The sequence below is a fragment of the Phasianus colchicus genome, unplaced genomic scaffold, assembly GCF_987193195.1.
Source record: "Phasianus colchicus unplaced genomic scaffold, bPhaCol1.hap1.1 HAP1_SCAFFOLD_53, whole genome shotgun sequence".
Classification (NCBI taxonomy): Eukaryota; Metazoa; Chordata; class Aves; order Galliformes; family Phasianidae; genus Phasianus; species Phasianus colchicus.
Window position 1 is genome coordinate 46,844 of NW_028325230.1, and position 23,012 is coordinate 69,855.

Sequence of the window (23,012 nt, forward strand, 5' to 3'; positions counted from 1 at the left end):
ATAGTCTTTCCTAACGCTGGAAGTGAGGCACAGATCTTATGTTTCTCAGGGAGAATAAGGAGTTACAGCTGTATCCAAACCTACAATTGACTTCGGCTAATATAGGAAATATCCAAATAATTTTCTAGGACAGAATCTCTGATAAAGCAGGTTTTATTTGCAATTGCAATGGCAGGCCTCCTGCAAGCAGGAGAGCACATAGAAAACAGAGTTACATCTTTAATTCCCTATTCCCTGGCTTATCTCCTTCTCTCTAGTTCCTTATTGGCTGAGGTCTTCAGGTTCGCAATCTTCTTGATGCTTCACTAAACATTGGAAATACTAAACAAACATAAATTTCTGCTGCATGAGTGTGAATCTGTAGTTAATTATTTCACACCTGATCATTATTCTGCAGATATCTGCTTGTCCTTCTTTCTACAAAGATAAGCTTGAGAGAAAGACAGGGGAGTATCTTGATGCCTGCCTGTCACATCCCAACTTCTCACAGAGTGAGACAGTCCGGCCTTGTGTAGAGGCCCTGGCTTCTTTGGTGTTTGCTAAATCTGTTTTTCTCTTGCTGGGAGTTTCTTATCCTAACAAAACAACTCTACAGTATGTTTTCTAATCTCTAACACGCTCTAAGTCTCATTGTTTAGAACATTTAACAACTATTCCAGTTTTGCAAGAAAGAATTAATCACATAATTCAGTAAAAAATGTTTCTAAAACGTGCTGCTAACATACATAATATTTCACTTCTAATTTTACTTCTTCTTATTTCTAAGGATAAGTTACAGAATACAACATTCCATTCCCACAGCTAGTAAAATTCCTCCTACAATGTATGTATGAATTAATTCATTTCAGAGAGAGATTTCAAAGAAAAACAGTATATTTTATGGAATGATATTACTTCAAAGCTACATCAGTTACTTTAGTCACCTGTTGTGTAACACCGTAAATAAAAACAATACCCCATCTGCAGGGCAAAATTGGGATTAGGTGAAAATTGGACGGGTTTTGGAGCCGTTTCAACAGTTTTTCCTTGATTTTTCCAGCTCCGGGAATGAGAAGAAGCTCTAAAGGAGCTAGAAGTGAAGCTCTAAAGGAGCTAGAAGTGAAGCTCTAAAGGAGCTAGAAGTGAAGCTCTAAAGGAGCTAGAAGTGAAGCTCTAAAGGAGCTAGAAGTGAAGCTCTAAAGGAGCTAGAAGTGAAGCTCTAAAGGAGCTAGAAGTGAAGCTCTAAAGGAGCTAGAAGTGAAGCTCTAAAGGAGCTAGAAGTGAAGCTCTAAAGGAGCTAGAAGTGAAGCTCTAAAGGAGCTAGAAGTGAAGCTCTAAAGGAGCTAGAAGTGAAGCTCTAAAGGAGCTAGAAGTGAAGCTCTAAAGGAGCTAGAAGTGAAGCTCTAAAGGAGCTAGAAGTGAAGCTCTAAAGGAGCTAGAAGTGAAGCTCTAAAGGAGCTAGAAGTGAAGCTCTAAAGGAGCTAGAAGTGAAGCTCTAAAGGAGCTAGAAGTGAAGCTCTAAAGGAGCTAGAAGTGAAGCTCTAAAGGAGCTAGAAGTGAAGCTCTAAAGGAGCTAGAAGTGAAGCTCTAAAGGAGCTAGAAGCCTCTCTGGATAAACTAAAAGAGGTGCAGTAATTTAAGGATGCTTATTTCCTTAAGTGCCATTTAACTTCGTGTTTGTTAACTGAAGCCATCATATGTTTGCCAGCTTTAATGCTTTTTTCTTTGAAGTACTTGAAATATGGAATTGGAAGTTTATCAGATTGCTTTAATACTGAAGCTGACAGGAGCTGTCAGTGCTTCTGGAGCCCAGTTCTATGTAGCTGTCTGTGATGGGTGCACCGAGCAGCTGTTCAGACAGACACACAGCCATAACCTAGCCTTCTGCCTTGCTTCCTCAGGTTTTCTGTGTTATTTCATCTAGAATCCTGCTAGTTTTCTTTTGTTGTTTTTCTTTCATCTATTGCTTTGCTTTGCTATGCTGTATAAGAAGTGTTGAATCCCAGCCTGAACCACTGATTGAGCACCTGAGGAAAGGACCCGGTCAGCCCTGGGAGCACAGGTGAACGCAATGCAGCTCCGTGGCTGGAAGGGGTGGAGCCTGGCTGCCCCTCTCAGAGCTCGTTTAAGGGCTGATTGCCACGGGGGAAGGGTTTCTTTCTGGAAGTTTCTCCACTCTGGAGTCAGTTCTGTGGGTGTAAATCCTTGGAGATGGTGAGCAGTCCTTTTCTTACCTTTGTAATATACTCCCATTCCACTGGTGTTTCTGCCGTTACTTATGTTATGGCTTTCTTTCTTATTTGCTTTTTTTTTGTGTGTGTGTTCTGTCACACACGGCCGGACCGGGCCGTGCTGCGCCGCTCCGGGGGGGGGGGGGGGGGCTGCCGCGGCCGGGCGGCTCCGGGGGGGTGGGGGGGCGCCGCGGCCGGGCCGGGCTTCTTTATGTACATTTCTTTATGTACTGATACGTTGCTGCAGCTGCCCTTCTGTATTGTCGTTGCTTTTTTTGTTAAAGAATATTAACACGTTATGGAGACGATAAGGGTCTGGAGCAGCTCCCCTACAAAGACAGGCTGAGGGAGTTGGGCTTGTTCAGCCTGGAGAAAAGAAGGCTGCGGGGTGAGCTCATTGCAGCCTTTCAGGACCTAAAGGGAGCCTACAAACAGGAGGGGAATCAACTCTTTGAAAGGGTAGATAACAGCAGCACAAGGGGAAATGGTTTGAAGTTGAGGGAGAGAAGATTCAGGTTGGATGTCAGGGGGAAGTTCTTTACAGAGAGAGCAGTGAGGTGCTGGAACAGCTGCCCAGAGAGGTTGTGGATGGCCGTCCATCCCTGGAGGTGTTGAAGGTCAGGTTGGATAGGGCCCTTGGCAACCTGGTCTGGTATTAAATGTGGAGGTTGGTGGCTCTGTATGTGGCAGGGGGCTTGGAGCTCCATGATCCTTGAGGTCCTTTCCAACCCTGGCCGTTCTGTGATTCTGTTATCTCTGTGTTTGTTGCCATCCCATTTTCTTATCTCTGTGTTGCAGGTCAGCTTGTGCTAGAAGTTGATGGTGTCACTGTATGAATGAAGGTCAATTTAGGAGTAGCTGCTGAAGTCCACGTTAGTAAACTGAAGCATCTCATGGTAAGGTGTCAGAGCCAGCAGTAGTGATGTCTGTCACTGAAAAAACGAGAGGGCTGGCTCCTCCAAGTGCTTGCTGGTTGATGTGTGAGAGCATCTGCCCTCTCCAACTGAATGATAAGAAAGCTAAATATGCTGAATCATTACAGCTTATGCAGAAGCTGTGAACATGAAAGGACACATCAGCTTTCTACCTCACTCAGCAGTTTCTACCTGAGCAGAGGTTTGGTCACTTTCCAGTTCCTCTGTAGCACCCCCCTATGCCGTTAGTTCTCTTTTTCTATGTTGGTATCCTGTCTAATTGTCAGTTTACCCCAGGATGCCAGGCCAGTTGAAAAGACTGTCATTACCATCAAGCAGAATTGAGCTTCTTATGTCATGAAAGATATAATTTTGATTGTTAATTATGAGCAGTTGCAGTGCAATAGGGCATCTCAAGTAACCATTTATTTGGGAGTTCAGGGAAGACTCATGAGAAGTGAAATGCTGGTTTCTGTTTTGGCTGTCAAAATGGTGGAGCTTTATTGGAAGTGAAAGGTGTGGGCTTTCTGTAGGTAGGCCCCAGGTTTACTTCTGTAAGCAGGCCCCCTCTCAGAGATTGGTCTTTGCTTGCTGCTTTGCTGTGCCTACCTGCCTGCTCCCTGTGCTTGCTGCATCTGATACCAGTGGTTGTGGAGCAGGCTCCCCAGGGCTGTGGGCCTGGTCCTGAGCTGCTGCAGCTTAAAGACCGTTTGTGTTTGGGTGGTCCTTCCTGGAGCACGAGGTTGGACTTGATGATCCTTGTGGATGCCGTACAACTTGGGACATTCTGTGATTCTATGATCTTGGTGTTTGCCTGGAAAATACCAGATGATTTTTTTTTTTTCCCTCATTTTTTCCTGGCATTTAAAGTTGTAGTTTCACTTCTAAATGTGAGAGAGGAGTTGGATAAGGGGAGGGTAAATTGCTTCTTTATTTTCTATCCTCCCAGGTGGGTCTGTATATTTTCTGCCCAAGTTGTGGTAGCTCTGTAACTGGGAATGTTCCTAATGGTCGTAAGAAGAGTCTGCTGCCAGCACAAAATTTGGTCACAGGACTGCCTGCTGGATTAAATTCTGTAGATTGATTATATGCTATTTGAGATGGTGTGTTCTGTTTATTTTTTCCAAGACAATCAGGTTTTGAGGTTGCTGAGATTTATTGATTAATCAGTCACTTGCAGCTTGTTTGAGCTTGAAGCAGTTGAATCGTCCCACACAACAGCATTGTTAAATAAAACCTTATAATCACTTTGGAATTGTAGCTCTGTGTTAGGCTATGCCACGTTGTGAATGTCTGTGCTGCAGATATCATCCATCCTCATCCTCCCACTGTGCTCCTCATTGGCAGAAGGTATCACCATCAGCTTTCTGCCTTACACAGCAGTTTCTATCTGAGCAAAGATTTGGTCACTTTCCAGTTTCTCTGTGGCACCCCCCTATGCTGTTAGTTCTCTTTCTCTGCACTGGTGTCCTGACTAGTCTTCAGTTTGTCCTGGGATGCCAGGTCAGTTGAAAAGAATTTTCAAATTATATCCATCCTGATTTTTTTTAATGTATTATCTTTTTTCTTGATGAGGAACACCCTAGAGTCTTCAGAAGAAATCACCATTTCAGGTGTGCGTATTGTTTATCTGCATAACCAACTAGTCCTCTCAAGGCTCTTGTTGTCTAATGTGTTTGGTTCAGGATCAGTCCATGTCCTTCGTCCTCCTTGCTTTGCTGTCCTCTATGGATTTACCTGAGGTTTTTTCTTCAGCCTGCTTTGCTTTCAGTGCTGACAGTCATGAGGAACTCTATGTTGTATGCTGCTGTGTTCATTTTCCTCAGCACGTTCCTTCTTGATGTATAGCATGTACTGGTGATAGCAGAGCCACTGTTCTGTGTGAGTGACTTGTGCCAAGCCAATGTTTATTGAGCTCTGATCTGCAAGATTAAACATAGCTTCAGGCTACCTGTGTGGAATTGTGGTTTGCGCTGCTTTGAATTTAGTCCTGCTGGCCAGAGATGGACAAGGCAGGGATGTTGGGATACTGAGGAAAGTGTTGGCGCTTGATATTCTCGCTGGATTTTATTTTTTAAGCAAGCATTGGGAACCACTGAAGTTTAGCAAAGGAGCCTTAGTGGTGTGGTCGTATCAGGTGTACCTGATTTCATGATGATATGTGGTCTTTTAGAAGAGTTTAGGCTCTGACCCCTCAAAGCAGTGAATGGAATGAGTTCCGGGTGATACCAAGGCTAATACAATAACGTTCCAATGAAGCTGTCACAGAAGAGTTACCTATCTTTACCAGCCTGGCTGGTGTGTGATGTATGTTACTGAGACGCTCCTTCCTCTGTGTTTGATGAAGTAGATGCTGTTACATAAGGGCATTAAGGCATTGGATCTTAGCTTCAAAGCACAGTGAAGGCAGTTGGAAAGCAGGAAGGTGACAAGTTGGAGTCATATTGTGAGCCCAAATTCAGCAAGCCGTTACTGCTAAACAGAGGCCTCAGGCATACGTTTTAAGTTGTTCTGATTCCTATAAGATTTAAACATCTGTTTATAGGTTTGCAGTGTAGATGCCTAGGAGTGATGTTTTTCCTAGGGAGAACGGTGTGCTTGCGTATCTTGTGTGCTCTTCAGCAAGGACATGGTTAAAACCAGTCCTGGATGTTTGGTGAGGGAGCAGAGTGAGAGAGGCAAGCCCAGTTAGTGATGGGAGTCCTGATCCAATGGGTTTCTGTGCCTCTCTCTAGAGCGAAGACGTTTGGAAATTTTCAGATTAGCTTTGGATAAGCCTCTGAGCTTCTGGATGCTTTTCATGACCAGTTCAGACCTCTCAAAAGCTTGAGGTTTGTCCTTTACTAATTTCCAAAGGAATTGCATGGAAAAAATATATATGTTTCTTATTTTATAAATAGAAGCAATGATGAATATGCTAGTAGTGTCACAGTCATGGAGGAGCACAAAGTAGTAGTGAAGTGATAGGAGAAAGGAGGAAGAACGTCCTTTGTTTTTTTTCTCTAGGATCTCCAAGAAATCTTGATAAATGTGAAAATATGTAATGTGCACATAAAAAAAAAAAAGGTAGTTCTAACAATTGGGTACCTCACATTTTTTTTTCCTAGTTTTACTCTGGGTCAGAAAGCTTTGGAACGCTCCCAGAGTAGAGAACAGTTTCTCTGATTTTTTTTTTTTTAATTTTGCTGAGCAGTTGAAAGCATCTGTCATGGTTTTATGATTTTTGGTTATCAGTATTCCACATCATAACATCATGTAATGCACTGGAGGTTTGACTGTGGATGCTCAAGTTCCGGGTGCCTGTCTGGAGGAGAACAACAACTGCATTCCCCAGGGGGCTTTGCGGTCAGTAAGGAGATGTAACTCCCGGCAAGGTCACTTGATGTTCTCTTCTTTGCCTGCACTTCTCTGTCTGCTCTTCTGTCTGCTTTTCTTCGTCAGCTCAACTGGACTGCACTTCTCACCTCAGCGTTGTGGTGAGACCAATCCACCTTTCACACACACTCCCTCTCTCTCATTATATTTTGCTGATACTGTATTTAGTAAATTAGTTTGTTTCTCCTGAGATCGTTGCTGCTGTTTTCAATTATTTTGGGTCCCCTGTTTCCCTTTTCCAAAGGTGCAGATCTGTGGATCCCTCCACCCCACTAGTCACAGAACCAGGCTGAACCAGCCCATAAACCGTTGACAGCATCCAAGAGGACTTGCTGGCCTCTGGATGAAGAGAGAGTATTGAGAGGAAGTGGAAACCAAGTTGTTAAGATCTGTGAAGAAGGAAGGAATTTATTACTGTTTGCATTGATATTTCATAGAATCATAGTATCGCAAGATTGGAAACGACCTACAAGATCATCTAGTCCAACCATCCTCCCATCACCATTGCCACCACAAGCACTAAATCTCATCTTGTAGCTCCTCATGCAGATGCCCCTTGAACACTGCCAGGGACGGCGACTCTACCACCTCCTTGGGCAGCCATTCCAGTGCCTGACCACTCTGAGAGAAAAACCTCAGAGCGGTCTAACCTAAACCTCCTCCAGTACAACTTATGGCTGTTTCCTTGGGTCCTGTTTGTTACCTGGGAGAAGAGGCCAAACCCCTCCTCATCATCACAACCTCCCTTCAGGAAATTGTAGAGTGCAGTAAGGTCTCCTCTGAGCCGCCTCTTCTCCGGACTAAACAATCCCAGCTCCCTGAGCCACTCCTCATAAGATTTGTGCTTCAGACCCCTCATCAGTTCTGTTGCCCTTCTTTGGACACTGGGGCCTCAGTGCCTTTTTTGTAGTGAAGAGCCCAAAACTGGACACAGTACTTGAGGTGTGGCCAGAGCTGAGTACAGGGGGATGATTCCCTCCCTGCTACTGCTGGCCACACTATTTCTGATGCAGGCCAGGATGCCATTGTCCCTCTTGGCCACCTGGGCACACTGTTGGCTCATGTTCAGCCAAGCATCAACCAACACCCCCAGGTCCCTTTCCTCCTTGCAGTCATCCAGCCACTCATCCCCAAGCCTATAGCACTGCATGGGGTTGTTGTGGCCAAAGTGCAGGACCTGGCACTTGGCCTTGTTGAACCTCAGCCCAGCGATCCAGCTTATCTAGATCCCTGTGAAGTGCCTCTCTGCCTTCAGGCAGGTCAGCACCACCTCCCAACTTGGAGTCATCTGCAAACATACTGAGAGTACACTCAATACCTTCATCTAGGTCGTCAGTAAAGATATCAAACAAGATGGGCCCCAGTACCGACCCCTGGGGTTGCCAGCTGGACTTAGCTCCATTAACCACTACCTGTTGGGTGCAGCCTTCTAGCAGTTCCTTAGCCAAAGAAGGTTATACCTGTCCAGGCCATGGGCAGCCAGTTTCCCCAGGAGAATACTGTGGGAGACCATGGAAAAGGCTTTGCTGAAGTCTAGGCAGACTACATCAATAAATAGCCCTTCCCTCATCTACCAGGCTGATCACCCAGTCATAGAAGGAGATGAGGTTTGACAAGTATGACCTGCCTTTCAGCCCGGTCCCTTGGGCTTGTGACAGTCCAGATGGAGGAGGAGCTCTCTGTCTCCACCTGAATCACCAGGGGTGTATTCTGCGTAGCATCCCAGACTTACAGATTGGGACACAAAGTGCCCTGATGATAACTGATCTGCCTTTTAAAGGCAGATGTAAAGAAGGCATTGAGGACCTCAGCCTTCTGCTTATCCTCAGTGGTTGCACTCCCCGCTGCATCAAGTAAAGGATGGAAATTCTCCTTGGTCCTTCTCTTACCATTGATATATTTATAAGAGGATTTTTTACTCTCTTACTGCGGTGGCCAGTCTGAGTTCAAGTTGGACTTTTGCCGTCCTAACTTCCTCCCTGCATACCTTAGCAACTTCTTTGTAATCTCCCCAAGTAGCCTATCCCTTCAATTTTGTCACCTTATTGCCCTTCTTGTCTCCCTAGAGCCCATCTGACTTGCTGGGATTGCTGAATAGCTGTGTTTTGCTACCTCCTGCTTGTAACATCCAAAACCAGTGGTATAAAAATCAATGGGAATTTGTTGGAGTAAGTTTTTGAGTATTCTTTATTTTAGTAAAATGCACTGAATGTCTTTGGATGAAAGTCCAAATACCTACCCAAGTGTATTACAGTAATCATGGAATTTCTATTTCAAAGAGTTTTTCAAAGCCCTTCAAATGGAAAGACAAAAGGAAATGCAACTTCGGAGAAGTAAATGGTGCATATTAAGCAAACAAGCATCTAGGAATTTTAAAGAGGACTAACTTATGAAAACTGACTCCAGTAATGTTAGCATATAGCTTTCTTTATGAGGGTACTCAGGAATTCTTTTGGTAGTGAATGATACAATCCCAACTCCAGGTACACACTCAGCTTGGAAATGCGTGCACATTGTGTTTGGTTGGCCAGCTGCTTTGACTCCATCACATTGCATCATCTTGTCTTGATTTCTTTGCTCCCTCTGTTGAAAGCTTTGCTCAATCTAGACTCATTGCAGGTGCTGAATCTGTTATTTTGATCCACGTTAGATTGATACAGAGATTAAACTGAAAATAAGGTAGGGTTCTGCCACACTAATTTGAGTGTCTTAGGAGCACAATCTTGCTTAGGATAGGGTATCTGCCACAGTGCCAATTGTCATCGCCCCACAGCCTTTGTGGGATTCAGACTTGTAGAATTAGCTCCTTGAAGAGAGGGGCTCACAAGGTGTTAATCCATGTAAACTTCAGAGTGCCAGGTTGTGTGATGGCATTTATAGGGCAGAACCCATAGAGAATATGCCTCTGTCGCCACTCTGTCTTGTGATGACACAGCACCTGCTGTAGCATGGGGTTAGCGGGACTGCAGGCACAGCGGGATGGGAGCTGAGCCAGCCACAGCCTGGCAGATGCCATGCAGGGTGCCCTGCCTGGTGCTGGGCTTAGGCTGCCCTGTGCTGGTGAGGCTGCTTGGGGTGGGTGTAGGGCAGCTTCCTGCCAAGCAGGACCACAACCAGCAGCAGGTTACTTGTGTGAGCAGGGGCGTGGGGGGAGAGCGTACTGCACTTGCTGTTACTGCCTCAGAGGAATGTTGTTATCTTTAAAATGTTTTTAACTGCTGTAGGACTCATGTCATTCTTACCTCCACTCTAGAGCACTCTGTCACTACATTTGAGAGTACAGGCTAAGAGTACAAGCTGTTGTTGGATTTCATTTTATTTTTACTATCCACAGGAAACAGTGGGTTGTTTCAAAAATAGAATCGTCTTTGCTAAGATGAAGTTTCACTCCATGTAACACAGAACCCTGAACTCTTGGTATTTTATAGCTGATACAACCAGTCTTTCCAATCTACTGAAGAAGTAGGCTTAGGAACACAGAGAATAAGTCCCAGCTGCAGTAGATGATCGTGTAGCTTGAGAAAGGCTGACCCTGGGGGCTCAGGTAGTTCAGATCTAACCTTTTGGTATTCTAAAGCGTGAATAATTCAGCTGATGTACTTTTCCTTGTATTGTTGCCTCTTCATTGTTGATGGATAATTTCAGTAGTTTTTGCTGGGCCGGTTGCTGGTTAGCAGATAGGCTTTTGTACTTACCTTCATAAGGCAGTGATTTTAGAAGTCGTGAATGTTCTGCTTCCGAGTGATTTTCTCCCATTTTTTGATTCAAACAAGAACAACTTATGATTATTTTTTTTTTTTAATGCCAGGCATTGTGTTCAAGTTAAAAAATTAACACATTAAACATAGCTTTGTTTACATGTTGGTAACTGCTGAGGCTTTGGCTGACAACAGCTTTCAGCTATGTCTGAACTAGACTGGATTTGTTTCATGCTCTTAGTATGTCAGTATTTCTCTTCCAGACCTCTGAATCAATTATTCCTCTGCTATTTATCTTTTTTGGTTGCTGGAGAGAAGAGTTACTATGTTACATCCTGATTTGTAAGATCAAGCGTGGTGATTTTCAGTAATTGAGGATTTTCTTGCTTTTCTTTAAGTGAAATAAGTGGTAACCTTTTCCTTTTCCTGTGCGTAATGCAAAGGGGATGGGGTTGGAGGTCTGGCTGGTTCATGTGGCATCCCAGATTTTCCTACGCAGCTTAAGTTAATTCCTACATAACCTACATAACCAGAAATTCTCAAATATGGTAAAACTTGATTTCTAGTGTTTTGGTATGTATGTTAAAGTCACTGTGTTTTCAGTTCAGACAACATTGCCTCACATATGTTTGTTGTCTCATAGTAAAAAATTCTTTTAATAATTTGGCTACATACGTACTCCACCCATAGTTTGCATATTGTCTTCTTATGATGAGGTTTGCCTGTTGAGTAGAAAGACAAAGTGAGCTTAGATTACAGAAGCAGAGAAGCAAAGACAGCTTAGAGGCTCAACACAGTATAGATGAATTAGACTTTTAAAGTTGTAATGTTCTGGGTTTTATGTGGGATGAGATACAGGTGTGAGTGTTACAGACAAGTGTTTTTCCTGGGTACATTGTTTACCTGCTGCCATGCAAGCCAGCTCTTTTTTTCTCTGCCTCTGCTTTTATTGCCCATATCTATCTGCATCACAAAATCTCTAACAGATTTTGTTTCTAAAATTGTATGTCTAGAAGAAGGGCTTATCACAGTCTTTATATCATCCTCGGATGGAGATTGGTAGTGTATGGGGGAGTTTGCATAAATTATTAGCATCTTACCAAAACCAAGGAACAGGAAAAAAAAAAAAAAAGCCCAAAGAAATGATTATAGCCGAGCCAGGAGGAAACATTATCTTCAGTTTGTGGAGTCTACCCTTTGTCCCCATTCTGCTCAGCACTGACTGGATGGGGTTAACATTGACCACTAACAAAAGCACTCTGCTACCTGTCTCACAGTGCTCCGGTCTTTGTTGCTGCATTATGAGTGTACTGCTCCTACTGACATGTTTTCTCACAAGCTGTACAGTACCTGCTTGCTCCAGGTGCTACATAAGCACAGCAGAAGGATGCCAGGGGTAGTGTCTGCACACTGTTGCTCTTTCAAAGAAGCCCCTATTCTGGCTAACTGTAGAAGAAACCATTTTTTTCCTTCATAAGATCCTTGCAAACACAGTCAAAGTGAATGGAAGTTTGTGTCTAAATGTCTTTTTGCAGTAGGTGCAATGAGGTTATCTGTTTTTCAGGCAGATAAGTGAGATAGTAAGGAAAACTGCTGGCTCAGGCTTCACCTCTATTGTTGTGTTACCCACTCACAGGTATCATGTACCAAGACTGCTGTCATAGGCCAACAAGGGCCTGTGATGCCAGGGTGAAGGCTGATATTGCAGATTACTTTTGGTCACTGGAATACGTGGAGTTTACACAGTCTTGGACATGGGGCTGTGCTCCTTTATTTGTCTTTTTTGTTTCCTTCTTGTTGCAGGGAGACAGCTGTTTGTTCTGCCCCTGTGAAGACATTCTTCCACTGTGTGGAATGAAAGGGTCTGCAGCTGTGGAAGGAGGATCACTGCGTCGGGGTGGCTGCACATTCAGACACATGGAAATTGGTGTGTTTGCCTAAAGATGTGTTCTCAAACTCAATCCCCAAAACCACTGCATTGCTGTAGGAGGCTAAATGTGCTTTTACAGGCTGGATTCACTTGCTTTGAAATGATCCCGGTTTTGATGACAGGGAAGACAATTGAATGCTGCCAAAGATCTGTGTTGATGAGACAGGAAATAGTGGGCGTTGGCCTCCTGTGAGATGGGCTTGATACTGATCCACCAGGACTCTTCTGTCCTGGATTTCTACAGAGAACGTTGTTCTAGCTGCTTGTAGTTTTGAAGTGTGGGGAAGGAAAGAGTGGTAAGGAACTAAGAAGATAATTTTGCAAGATAATTTTGAATAGATTTAACTGAGGCAGCTGAAGACAACGTTTCCCTCTGAAGAATCCAAGTGTTTTGCACTGTGTATTAGTTCAACTCCTACAGACTGATGTTTGAATGTGCCTGTCTTCTCCAACTGAATGATGAGAAAGCAGAATATGTTAATTAGCTTCAGCTTGTGCAGACTTTGTGAATATGCCCCCAAATTCTATCCTTTACTGATAAAGGATCATCTGAAATAATGTTTCAGCACTATGATAATCCTGTCCCTGGCATGTACTGGAGACGTGTTTCTCTTTGCAAACCTTAGGTGCCTGTTTCCAATAAGATCATGGTTGTCTGAACTAAGCATCTCCAAAGAGCTGCTCATAATATACTACTTTCTTAAAGTATGAGTATGATACAAGTGCCCTTCCACTGACGAACAGAATTGCTGAAATGCAGGGGAAGAAAACAGAGTCTGAAACATGAACCAAGTGAGAGATAGAGATACACAACAGGCATGTGGATTGGATGCAGGGCTTTTCTGTTCAGGTTTCTGTTTGTTCTTTCATGGGACTGTTCTCCATGCATGTTGATTCAGGTCGAAAACTCTGGGATTTACAGTTAGACTAAAAGATAGTTGTATTATTGCATTTCTACTATTTTACCACTAAGTAAAGCAAGAGTTTTGCCTTCCTGCAGAGAGATGCTTTGTTCTACCCGGCAGCCGCAGACTCCTTCTGGGCTGGCGACCCTGAAGGCTCATCTCTGGTGGAGGTAGCAGCATGCCCAGCAGCTACCCCTTCCTCCTCCCAGGCACGGATGGGAAGATTTTGGCCTCCTGCAGGCTCAGTCGTCATCTCTGCTTTGCCATGACCGTGTATTCATTTCCTTTGCTTTTTTGTGTTGCTGCTGCTGCTTCTGGATGGGTTGATGTTGGTTTGCTCTGTTTGTTTTCCTGGTTGTTTTTCTGTTGTTTCTGCCTTGGTGTCCTGCTTCTTCTGCATTGCAGTGCATTGGTTTCTTTTCAGTTTTGTTGATTTTCATTCCCCCTCTGTTTCTGTTCTTTGAAAAACTTTTTCTGTCCTAAGCGTATTCCCTTTGGTTTTTTTTCCTTTTTCCCAAGAGGACGGCTTGCCTCTAAACCAAATGTTGAGCCCTTTGGTCTTAACACTATCCCCTATGTGAAGCTTTTAACCCCGAACCTAAAGAGGAGAGGTTTAACGTGTAATCATGTCTAATATTGTTAACAGTTTGCCCTCGTGCTTAATGGGTTTTCTTTAAGCCTGCTAGGAAAATGTAACCCGTAACGAGCAAGTTAACTGTCCCCTCTTATGCCTACCACTTACTCTGTTGTGTAACTCATATCACTAACTCAAATGCATAAACCTGAAATCTTCACTCTAAAGCAAACAGGTAATATGTAACCTTCACCAAATGGGGAGCACATAACCGTTTACTGTTAATGCAACTGGGAAAGCCTTGACCCTAATCAAAAAAGGGTAACCCTTAATACTAACACAAGAGGGTAGCCCTTAAGCATACCCCCATGTGGGAATCCTTTACTCTAATCCAATATCGGAACCGTTAACTCTTACTACAAAAGGGAAGCCTTTCATCCTAATCTAATATGGTACCTCTTCATCCTAAACTCTAGCCCAAAACAGTCACCTTTAACCTAAAGGGTTTTCCTTAAACCTTAGCACTAAAAGAAATTGGTAACATTTCACCTTTAAACGTAATCCAAAATAGCGATCCTAAAACCTAATGCCGAAGGGTAACCCTTCACAATTAGCAGTAATGCTGAATAGTAGCACTTCAGCATAATCCAGAGCGGGATGAGGCTGAGTTTGTCTGCTTCCAGGGCTGCTGTGAGGCGCAGGGCTGGTGAGCGGCTGCGGGGCCCGTCGTCATCATGGAAACGCACTGTGACAGCACACAGGTTGCGGGAGCCCGGGTGATGGCTGCTGTGACATCCTGTGGCGGGCCTGGAGTTGCAGCCTCCAAGCTTTTTTGGCCTTGCGCCCTAAGGAGTTAAGCCTGCTGTCCTGCACATGGTCCCACTGCAGAAGCCCTTTGGACGTAGGAAGTTTCTGGCTAGAGGGTAGATGCCTGAAGGCATTATTTTCTTCTTTCCAGAGAGTTTTCTTTTTCTTTGTTCTTTCCAATTGGTTTTTCTTTGCTTTTCCTTTTGCTATTTAATATTTTTTTCTTTCTTTCATACTTCTTTCTCTGTTGCTTTGCAATGCTTTTTTTGCTTATTTTTTCTTTTCCTTTTTTCTTTTTCTTCCTTTCAGGCAGAGCCCAGGGGGCTGCTTGGTCAATGCCCTTACTGGGAGGAGGAGGCTGGGTTTTCCTTCTGAGGGCTTCATGCACAAATTGCGAGGAGAACTGGGACACAGAGCAGTCCTCAGGAAAAGCACTACTTTCCTGAGATGCTGTCTCAAGCTGCCTGTGCTCACCCTCCTCTCTTTTCTTGGAAGGTAACTCCCCTGCTTTTTCCATCTCTTCGTCTGATTGCTTGCATTTTTGTACAGCTAGGGCTTAGGAGAAAGTTGGGAGATGTGTCCCAGGAAGGAACAAAAAGAAAACCTAGGTAGAAAGACAGTGCATCAAGTCCAGGTGGCTGTTGTGTATCTGTACCTCTTGTTGGTGCCTTCTAAAGTTTTGTCTTCCTCCCCTGCCCTTCCACATGGCTGAGCATCAGGGGAAGGCCACTTGCATCAGCTGCTGTCAGAAACAAAGCAGTACTTGAGGAGCACAAGCTTCATCTCTTCATCTCTTAGATCGTAGTCCCATCTCTTCATCTCTTCGATCGTAGTCCCATACGTTTGCCATTCCACTTCTACACGTTGTCCCGTTTCAGCCGACTCAGATCTGCAGTGCCTTCTCCTCTCTCCTACATCAAACACATCCTTTCATTCAAAATGTTGGTTCTCACCCACACAAGCTTTCCATTTCCCACTTTCTTAAAAAGATTGAATCGACGCCTAGGCTGCTTCCCTAAAACAAAGTGCAATTTTTCTATTTTGCTGAAACCAGTCACCAACAGAAGTTCTCCTCTCCTTTAATGCTGTCTTGAAACTGGCCTGAGTGCTCCTGCTGGCCGCCGTGCTGCCACAGCCAGCTTTGCCTAGCGCCGATGTTTGTGGCCTGGAACATCCTGGCAGCGCGGCAGCTTCCTCTTTGCGGCTGGGATGCTGCCAGCGTGCTGCTTGTGCCCGGTGCTCTTGCGTTTGGTGGTGGTGCAGGCGGGCGTTGTTCACCTGGGTGGCTCGGTGCTGTCCCCGTGGTGCTTGTCTGCCAGCCGGCAGGAGATGCATCTGGGTGGCAGTGCGAGGCGCGTGAGAACCACGCGGGGCTGTTCCTGCTGCGCCTCTTCCAGGAGCCGTCCAGTTTGCGGCAAAGGAGGCACGGGGCGCTTGGCTGTCTCAGTGCCATCCCCCTGGTGTTTGGCCGCCACCCGGCAGGAGATGCATCCGGGGGGCAGTGCGAGGCGGGTGAGAGTCACCCGGGGCTGCCTCCACTGCACCTCTGCCATACTTTTGGAAATGCACTATCCAGCCTCAGTCTGCCCTGGCACAAATTGAGGCCATTCCCTCCAGTCCTATTGCTAGTTAACGATGTTAGTTAGCAATGAGAGAGCGTTAACAATGAAAGTGACTTATGTGTGTGGGGCATCCCTGACTTGGCTGACAGGAGTGGAACATTGTAGACGCCGTAGACGGCGGGAAGCTTGTTCCTGTGAAACGGTCCCTTGTGCTCCAGGAATCTCTCTGACTTTCTATCATGGCCTCTTCCTCCTGCTTTTCAGCGTGCTCAGAGGCATTGGTAATGAAGAGAGAACAGACGTCTTTGTAGGCCCTGGAATGGAAGGTGCTTGAGAAGCAAAGGCAGGCAGGTGTGTGCAAAGCAAAGGCTGGTGTGTGCTTGCAGAGCAAAGGGAAGCATGTGCACGCATCGAAAGCGAAGGCGGGCAGGTGCTTGTGAGGCAAAGGCAGGTATGGGTGTGCTTGCTTGCTTAGGAAAGGCACGCAGGTGCATGCTTGCATAGCAAAGGCAGGCAGGTGCGTATGATGGAACAGCAGGTAGATGGATGCATGCTTGCTTCGAAAAGGCAGGCAGGTGCATGGCTGTGAAGCAAAGGCAGGCAGATGGGTTCTTGCAAAGCAGTGGCAGGCAGGCAGGTGATTGCTTGTGAAGCGAAGGCCGGGAGGTGGTTGCTTGGTTAGCAGTGGCAGGCAGGTGTGTGCTTGCAGAGCAGTCTCTAGCCAACTGAGGGGATGATGTTCTCAGGTTTTGTTGCTGTTTAATGACTCTTTTTTTTTCCCTTTTCTTCTTTACTGCCTTCACTGTCCCCGTCTCTCCCAGAAGCTGCTCTTCTGGCAGCCGCCGCGTGGGCTCGTTAGATGCCCTGAGTGTTTGGAAGAGAGCAGTTTTGTTGAGGGCTGTTGGTGGAATTTCTGTTGCCAGGAGCGCACGGACAGAGAAAGAAGCGTGCAGGCGGGGCAAAAGGAGTGCTGGGGGTCCTGGGAGCAGCAGTGAGGGAAGGTGTTTGAGCTAGTGCCGTTCCACTGGAACGTCCCTTTGGTTTTCTACTTCTGAGAGTACTGGAACTGGTTGCAAAAGATGTGACTTTAAGCGAGGGTGCAGAGCAGATTTAAGCTTTACAGGTGGCTGTGCCAGAGCGTGAAGCATCATCAGCAGGCATGGGTAGCACCAGCTTGAAACATCAGGGGAAGCAGTTAGCTTCCTCAGAGCCCCCAAATGGAGTGCCAAGGTGATGAGATGAAGCAGCACTGAGGGTGGTTTTCCAGGATCTGTGTCTTCTAGGGCTCGGGGCCAGAGCTGTCACTGGGGTTGCTTTCACTGGACACCCGCCACCCCTCCTCAGGACCCATGGTGAGCGTGTGGGTGACAAACGTGTCACTGAGTGAGAGCATCAGGGTGGGAATGCGTGGAACATAGCGCCCAGGGGAGAGACAGGCAGCACGGGGAGGGGGCGTGGGGGGGGAAGGTCAGCCCCAAGGAGAAAGTCTCCCCCGATGGAAAAAAGGGCTTGTTGAATGCCTTGGGTGAGATGTTGGAGAAGAGGAAATCAGTGAGGTTAGTTAAAATGTGCCACCTGGGTTCTGTTTGAGCCCCCTCCAACCCCACAAGTGCCGTCCAAAGCTCTCCGGTGCCGCCTGGTGCTCTTTGCAGTTCCCCAGTAAGGTCCCATTGCCTCTCGGCGTTGTCTGGACTCTCCTTGTGCAAACTCAGTGCCCCCCAGTGCTGCCTGGAGCCACCCCAGTGCTGTGTGCGGCCCTCACTAGCCTCCCAGTGCCCCGCAGTGGACCTCCCAGTGCCACCAGTACTGCCCAGTGCCCCCAGTTCAACACCCCCATTGCTCAGTATGTGACCGACTATTTCCCCAGGAACAAAACAAGGCAACAGAGATGATGACAGCAGCGATTGTGCTAGAGATGTTCAGTGTGGAGGAGCTGCAGCTCTTGGCTCCCTGCGGCCACCCCAACATCCCCAGAGGTGGGCACGGAGGCCTGGGGGGGCTTTGGTGCTGCATGAACGACTGCAGGCAGAGCTGTAGCAAAGCGAACGCAAACCATTTAATAGTTAAACGTACAAAAGAGTAAATAAATGACAATATTCCCAACCATTTCCCACCCTAACAATAGTTTCTGATCCCACCCCCTAAAATTCCCACCCTCTAATCAGTTTCCCACCCCCCGATCAATTTCTCAGCCCCCGCTCCCTCCCACCAACAGTTTCCTCCCCCTCCAAAAAACTTCCCAGCCCCCCCAATTCCCACCCCAGTAATTCTTTCCTCCCAGTTCCAACGATTTTGGAGTGTAACATTGTATCAGAGTACAATTTCTCACTCAGAATTGCCACCCCACAAAATTCCCTCCCCCTCCCCACATCCCCAGTGCCAGCAGTTACAGAGTACAAGAATTTTTGATGCCAGCCATCTCCCACCGCAGCCAGTTCTCACCCCAGTCATTTCCCACCCCAACAATATCACAGTACAGCCATTTCATTTGCCACTCCAAAAAGATCCCACCGCCCCAAGAATGCCCACCCCCAACCATTTCCCACCCCAAGAATTCCCACCCGCAATTCCCACCCCCATCCATTCCCTCCCCCCAGCCATTCCCACCCGCAATTCCCACCCGCAATCATCCCTCCCCCCCCCCCCATTCCCACTCGCAATTCCCACCCCCAGCCATTCCCACCCCCCAACCATTTCCCACCCCCCAAGCAACATTTCCCAGCCCAAAGCTTTGACAGTCCAGCACTGTTGCGGTCCATCAGCTTCAGAGTCCCACATTGCCCCAGTCCAAGACGCCGCTTGTGGACAGCGCAGTTTTGGAAGGGTAGGGCTGGGGCCGGTGCTGGTGCTCCTGGAACGCTGCCGCTGCTCTCTGGGTGTCGTGGGGGCCAGCGAGGAGCCCAGGGCTACAGGGAGCCATATTCATCGGCTACGGCCACGTCTCCTGCTGCACCAAGTGGCGCCCATCACACCCCAACAGTGGCCCGAGCGGGAGTGTGCCAAGAAACCAGCCTGAGTGCTCCTGCTGGCCGCCGTGCTGCCACAGCCAGCTTTGCCTAGCGCCGATGTTTGTGGCCTGGAACATCCTGGCAGCGCGGCAGCTTCCTCTTTGCGGCTGGGATGCTGCCAGCGTGCTGCTTGTGCCTGGTGCTCTTGCGTTTGGTGGTGGTGCAGGCGGGCGTTGTTCACCTGGGTGGCTCGGTGCTGTCCCCGTGGTGCTTGTCTGCCAGCCGGCAGGAGATGCATCTGGGTGGCAGTGCGAGGCGCGTGAGAACCACGCGGGGCTGTTCCTGCTGCGCCTCTTCCAGGAGCCGTCCAGTTTGCGGCAAAGGAGGCACGGGGCGCTTGGCTGTCTCAGTGCCATCCCCCTGGTGTTTGGCCGCCACCCGGCAGGAGATGCATCCGGGGGGCAGTGCGAGGCGGGTGAGAGTCACCCGGGGCTGCCTCTGCTGCACCTCTGCCATCAGGTGTGCCGTGCAGGGCGACGGTGGTGCTGGGGCAGCCCGTGGGTTTGGCAGTGCGAGGCGGGTGAGAATCACCCGGGGCTGCCTCCGCTGCACCTCTGCCATCAGGTGTGCCGTGCAGGGCGACGGTGGTGCTGGGGCAGCCCGTGGGTCTGGCAGTGCGAGGCGGGTGAGAATCACCCGGGGCTGCCTCCGCTGCACCTCTGCCATCAGGTGTGCAGTGCTGGGCGCCGGAGGTGCTGGGGCAGCCATGGGGGTCGGCACGGGCAGCTCCGGGGATGCTGTCTTCTGCCAGAACGAGTCGGTGCGGAGCCCAGATTCAGCATCTGTCTCGTTGCTGAGCTCCCGGCTGGCCCTGGGGGAGTCAGGCAGCTCTGCGTTGGAAGAGCAGGAGTCGAAGCTGCTGGAGACATCTGAGCTCAGTTGCTCCGTGGCTGTGATGCACTGCATCAGCTCTTCACTTTTGCAGCTGTCCAGAGCACTCGCTGCTTCTGGAAAAGCAGAACATCCCCCAGAACAATGATGGCAGCCTTCCCACGCCAGCTCGGTGTGGACACGGACCCGCCATCTCTGCAGACCACAAACTCACCATCAATGCAGGTGAGCAAATGGTCAATTTCCACATCGTCGGCAAGACTGTTGGTCCTGGGTCTCTCTTCTGGAAAAGGGAAGAAATCCCCAGTGGGGCAATGCCAGCTTTCCCACGGCCACTCAGCGCAGACAGGCCTCCATCAGCTGTGCTGCTCCCAAACTCACCGTTGTTGATCCACGTGAGCAGGTCATCCATGTCTGCGGTGTCGTCCAGGAGGCCTGTGTTGGCCGTCACTTCTGGAAAAGGAAGAAAATCCCCAGTGGGGCAAAGCCAGCTTTCCCGAACACCCCCCCGCCAGTTGTGCTGCCCCCAAACTCACCCTCGTTGATCCACGTGAGGAGCTCATCGATGTCGTCCGCGATGTCCTCCGGGGTGTCTGCGCTCGTTGTCACTGCTGGAAAAGCAAGAACATCCCCAGTGGAGCAATGCCAGCTTTCCCACAGGCAGCCGGTGCGGACAGCGTGCCGCCCGCTCCGCAGCCCCTGAACTCACCGCCTGGTTCCAGCGTGGCAGCGCTGCAGGTGAGCGGAGCCGTGGCGGGATGGGGGCACACGTCGGTGGGCGCAGGGTGCCCCCGGTCCTCCGAGAGCACCACGTCATCTTGGAAGGGCTCCATCGGCGGCTCCCAGGTGTCAGGCAGGGTGCAGGGCACGGGGAGCACCTGCTGCTGCAGGGAGGGTACCTGCAAAAGAACGGGGGGGGGGCCGGGGCGGGCGGGGGCCTGCGGGCTGCGGGGGCTCCCCGTGGAGGAGCACGGCCCCAGGCCACAGCCCCATGGGCTGCTGGGGCAGCAGCGTCCCTGCCAGCAGGGGATGTCCCGAGCAGGGAGCAGGGGCGGTGGGGGGAGCCACAGCTGGGTGCAGCCCCCCAGGTAGGAGCAGCAGCACCGGTAAGTGCAGCCCCGCAGCTGGGGTCAGGCCCCCAGGTGGCAGCTGAGCCGGGGTTGGGGGCAGCCCCCCAGGTGGGAGCTGTGCTGCCTGTCCCCAGACACCTGGTCCCCCAGGCCAGACAGAGGCCTGAGGTGCCAGGTAGGTGGCAGTGGGGACAGGGGAGGGTTGGGGTGGTACCGGCATCGGTCCGCGGACGGTGGGCTGCATCCAGGCGGGGTCCGGTGGCGGCACAGTCGCATCAGCGAAAATGGCGTCGGGTGTCAGAGGCACCGTCAGCGCTCGTCGAGGGAATCTCTCTGTGGGGAAATGCCAGAAGGGGCGCTGGGCTGAGAGCCGGGGCACTGGGGTGAGATCCGGGTGAGAGGAGTGGGATCTGGTGTGCTGGGGTGCGATCTGGGGTCACGGGTGTGAGATCTGGGGCCCTGGGGTGAGATCTGGGGGCACAGGGGTGAGATCTGGGGCCCTGGAGTGTGATCTGGGGGCACAGGGGTGAGATCTGGGGTCAAAGGGGTGAGATCTGGGGCCCTGGAGTGTGATCTGGGGGCACAGGGGTGAGATCTGGGGTCAAAGGGGTGAGATCTGGGGCCCTGGGGTGAGATCTGGGGCATTGGGGTCAGATGGAGTGTCAGAGCAGGGGGAGCCTGCTGCCTTACCTGCCATGACAGCTGGAGAGTGGCAGTTGGGGGAGCCCCTCCCCCCAGGGGGGTTCCGTGACCGTTGGGGTCAGCCCCTTTCCCCCAGGCTTGCGATGGTTTGACTTTTCGTACCCAGACATCCTTTTCATGCCAGTTGTTTCCCATCCCGATGATCAGTGACCATCCCGATGGGCATTTGGCAGCCCAGTGCTCTTCCTTGCCAAGGGTCTGCCCGTCCCAGTGGGGATTTGCCATCCCTGTAGTGAGTTCTCACCCCAGGGATGGTTTCCCCTCCCGTCCAAGCGATTTCCAGTCGTCACCACCCAAGACTGTGTAAAGTGCCAGCATTAGTTACGAGTTCTTGAAAGTGGTAGCGGCCGTGGTAGGCCAGTTAGACCTATGGTAACAATGAAAAGGAGGGATTTCTGTGGGACAGCCCTGGTTTAGCTGAGAACAGTGCAGGAATGAGTCAGTGCCCGTGCAGCGTATGCCGAGCTTGTTACTGTGAACTGGTCCTTTGTGCCTCGAAGAACATCACTAACTTTAAACTGTGGACTTTTTCTCCTGGTTTTGGCTGTCTCTTGGGGGCACTGCTAGTGAGGACAGAAGAGACAGCATCGTCTTTTCTGCTCTTCCCTCTTCCGTGCTTCCCCTTTCTGCTCTCTTCCTCATCTACTCTTCAGCTCTTCTCCCTGAGTGTTATCCTCTTTTTGCTGCTCATCTGCTGTTCTTTCTTCCTTGTGTCCTGACTCCTTTCCTGCATCTGTACTCCTCTTCTGCTTTTCTTTCTTACCCGTATCCTCTCTTCTCCTCTTGTTCTCCTCATCCGCTCTTCTGACTTAACTGTTTCCTCTTTGCACATCTTGCGCTCTACGGTTCTTCTGTTCTGGCCACTCTCTGCTCTTCTACTTTACTGCTCTTTTCCTTCTCTGTCTTCTGTGCTCTCTTCCTCCCTTCTGTTCTTTTTCATTTCTGCACTTCTCACTGACCCGTGTCCTCTCTTCCCATCTTCTGTACTTCTGCCATACCCGTATTCTGTCCTCTTCAGCTCCTCTCCCTTTCTGCTTTTCTGCCTTAGCTGTCTTGGCTCATCTCCCTTTCTGCTCTTCTCCTCGTCTGCACGTCTTTCTTACCTTCATCCTCTCTTTTATTCTTCTGCTCTTCTCTTCGTCTGCTCGTCTTTCTTACCTTCATCCTCTCTTTTATTCTTCTGCTCTTCTCCTCTTCTGCTCATCTCCTCATTGCTTTGCTGTCTTGTATCCAATCTTTTTCTCTATTGCACTTTTCTTCTTCTGCACTTCTTTCTTCCCTGCATCCTTTCTTCTTTTTCTTCTCTGCTGCTCTTCTTTATTTCAGTCTTGTCTGCATGTGCTCTTCCCCTGTTCTGCTCTTCTAGTGCTCTTGTCAGCATCCAGTCTCTGCACCGCAACTCTGTGTTGGACTTTATCTTGGGGTG

The 23,012-nt window shown here is 48.8% G+C and overlaps 1 protein-coding gene across 15 annotated transcripts in view; it reads left to right on the forward strand.

Moving 5' to 3' along the window:
- The first annotated feature begins 1,593 nt into the window (after nt 1-1,593).
- LOC149911880 (RANBP2-like and GRIP domain-containing protein 8) overlaps nt 1,594-23,012 on the forward strand; it is a 50,546-nt gene continuing 29,127 nt past the window's right edge. For 10 of the 15 annotated variants that reach the window (XM_090133169.1, XM_090133162.1, XM_090133164.1 and 7 more), the window contains exons 1-3: nt 2,048-2,193; nt 3,009-3,106; nt 12,001-12,124. The gene's annotated coding sequence lies outside the window, so the exon portion shown is untranslated. The other 5 variants (XM_090133170.1, XM_090133161.1, XM_090133171.1 and 2 more) reach the window with 5 other exon arrangements.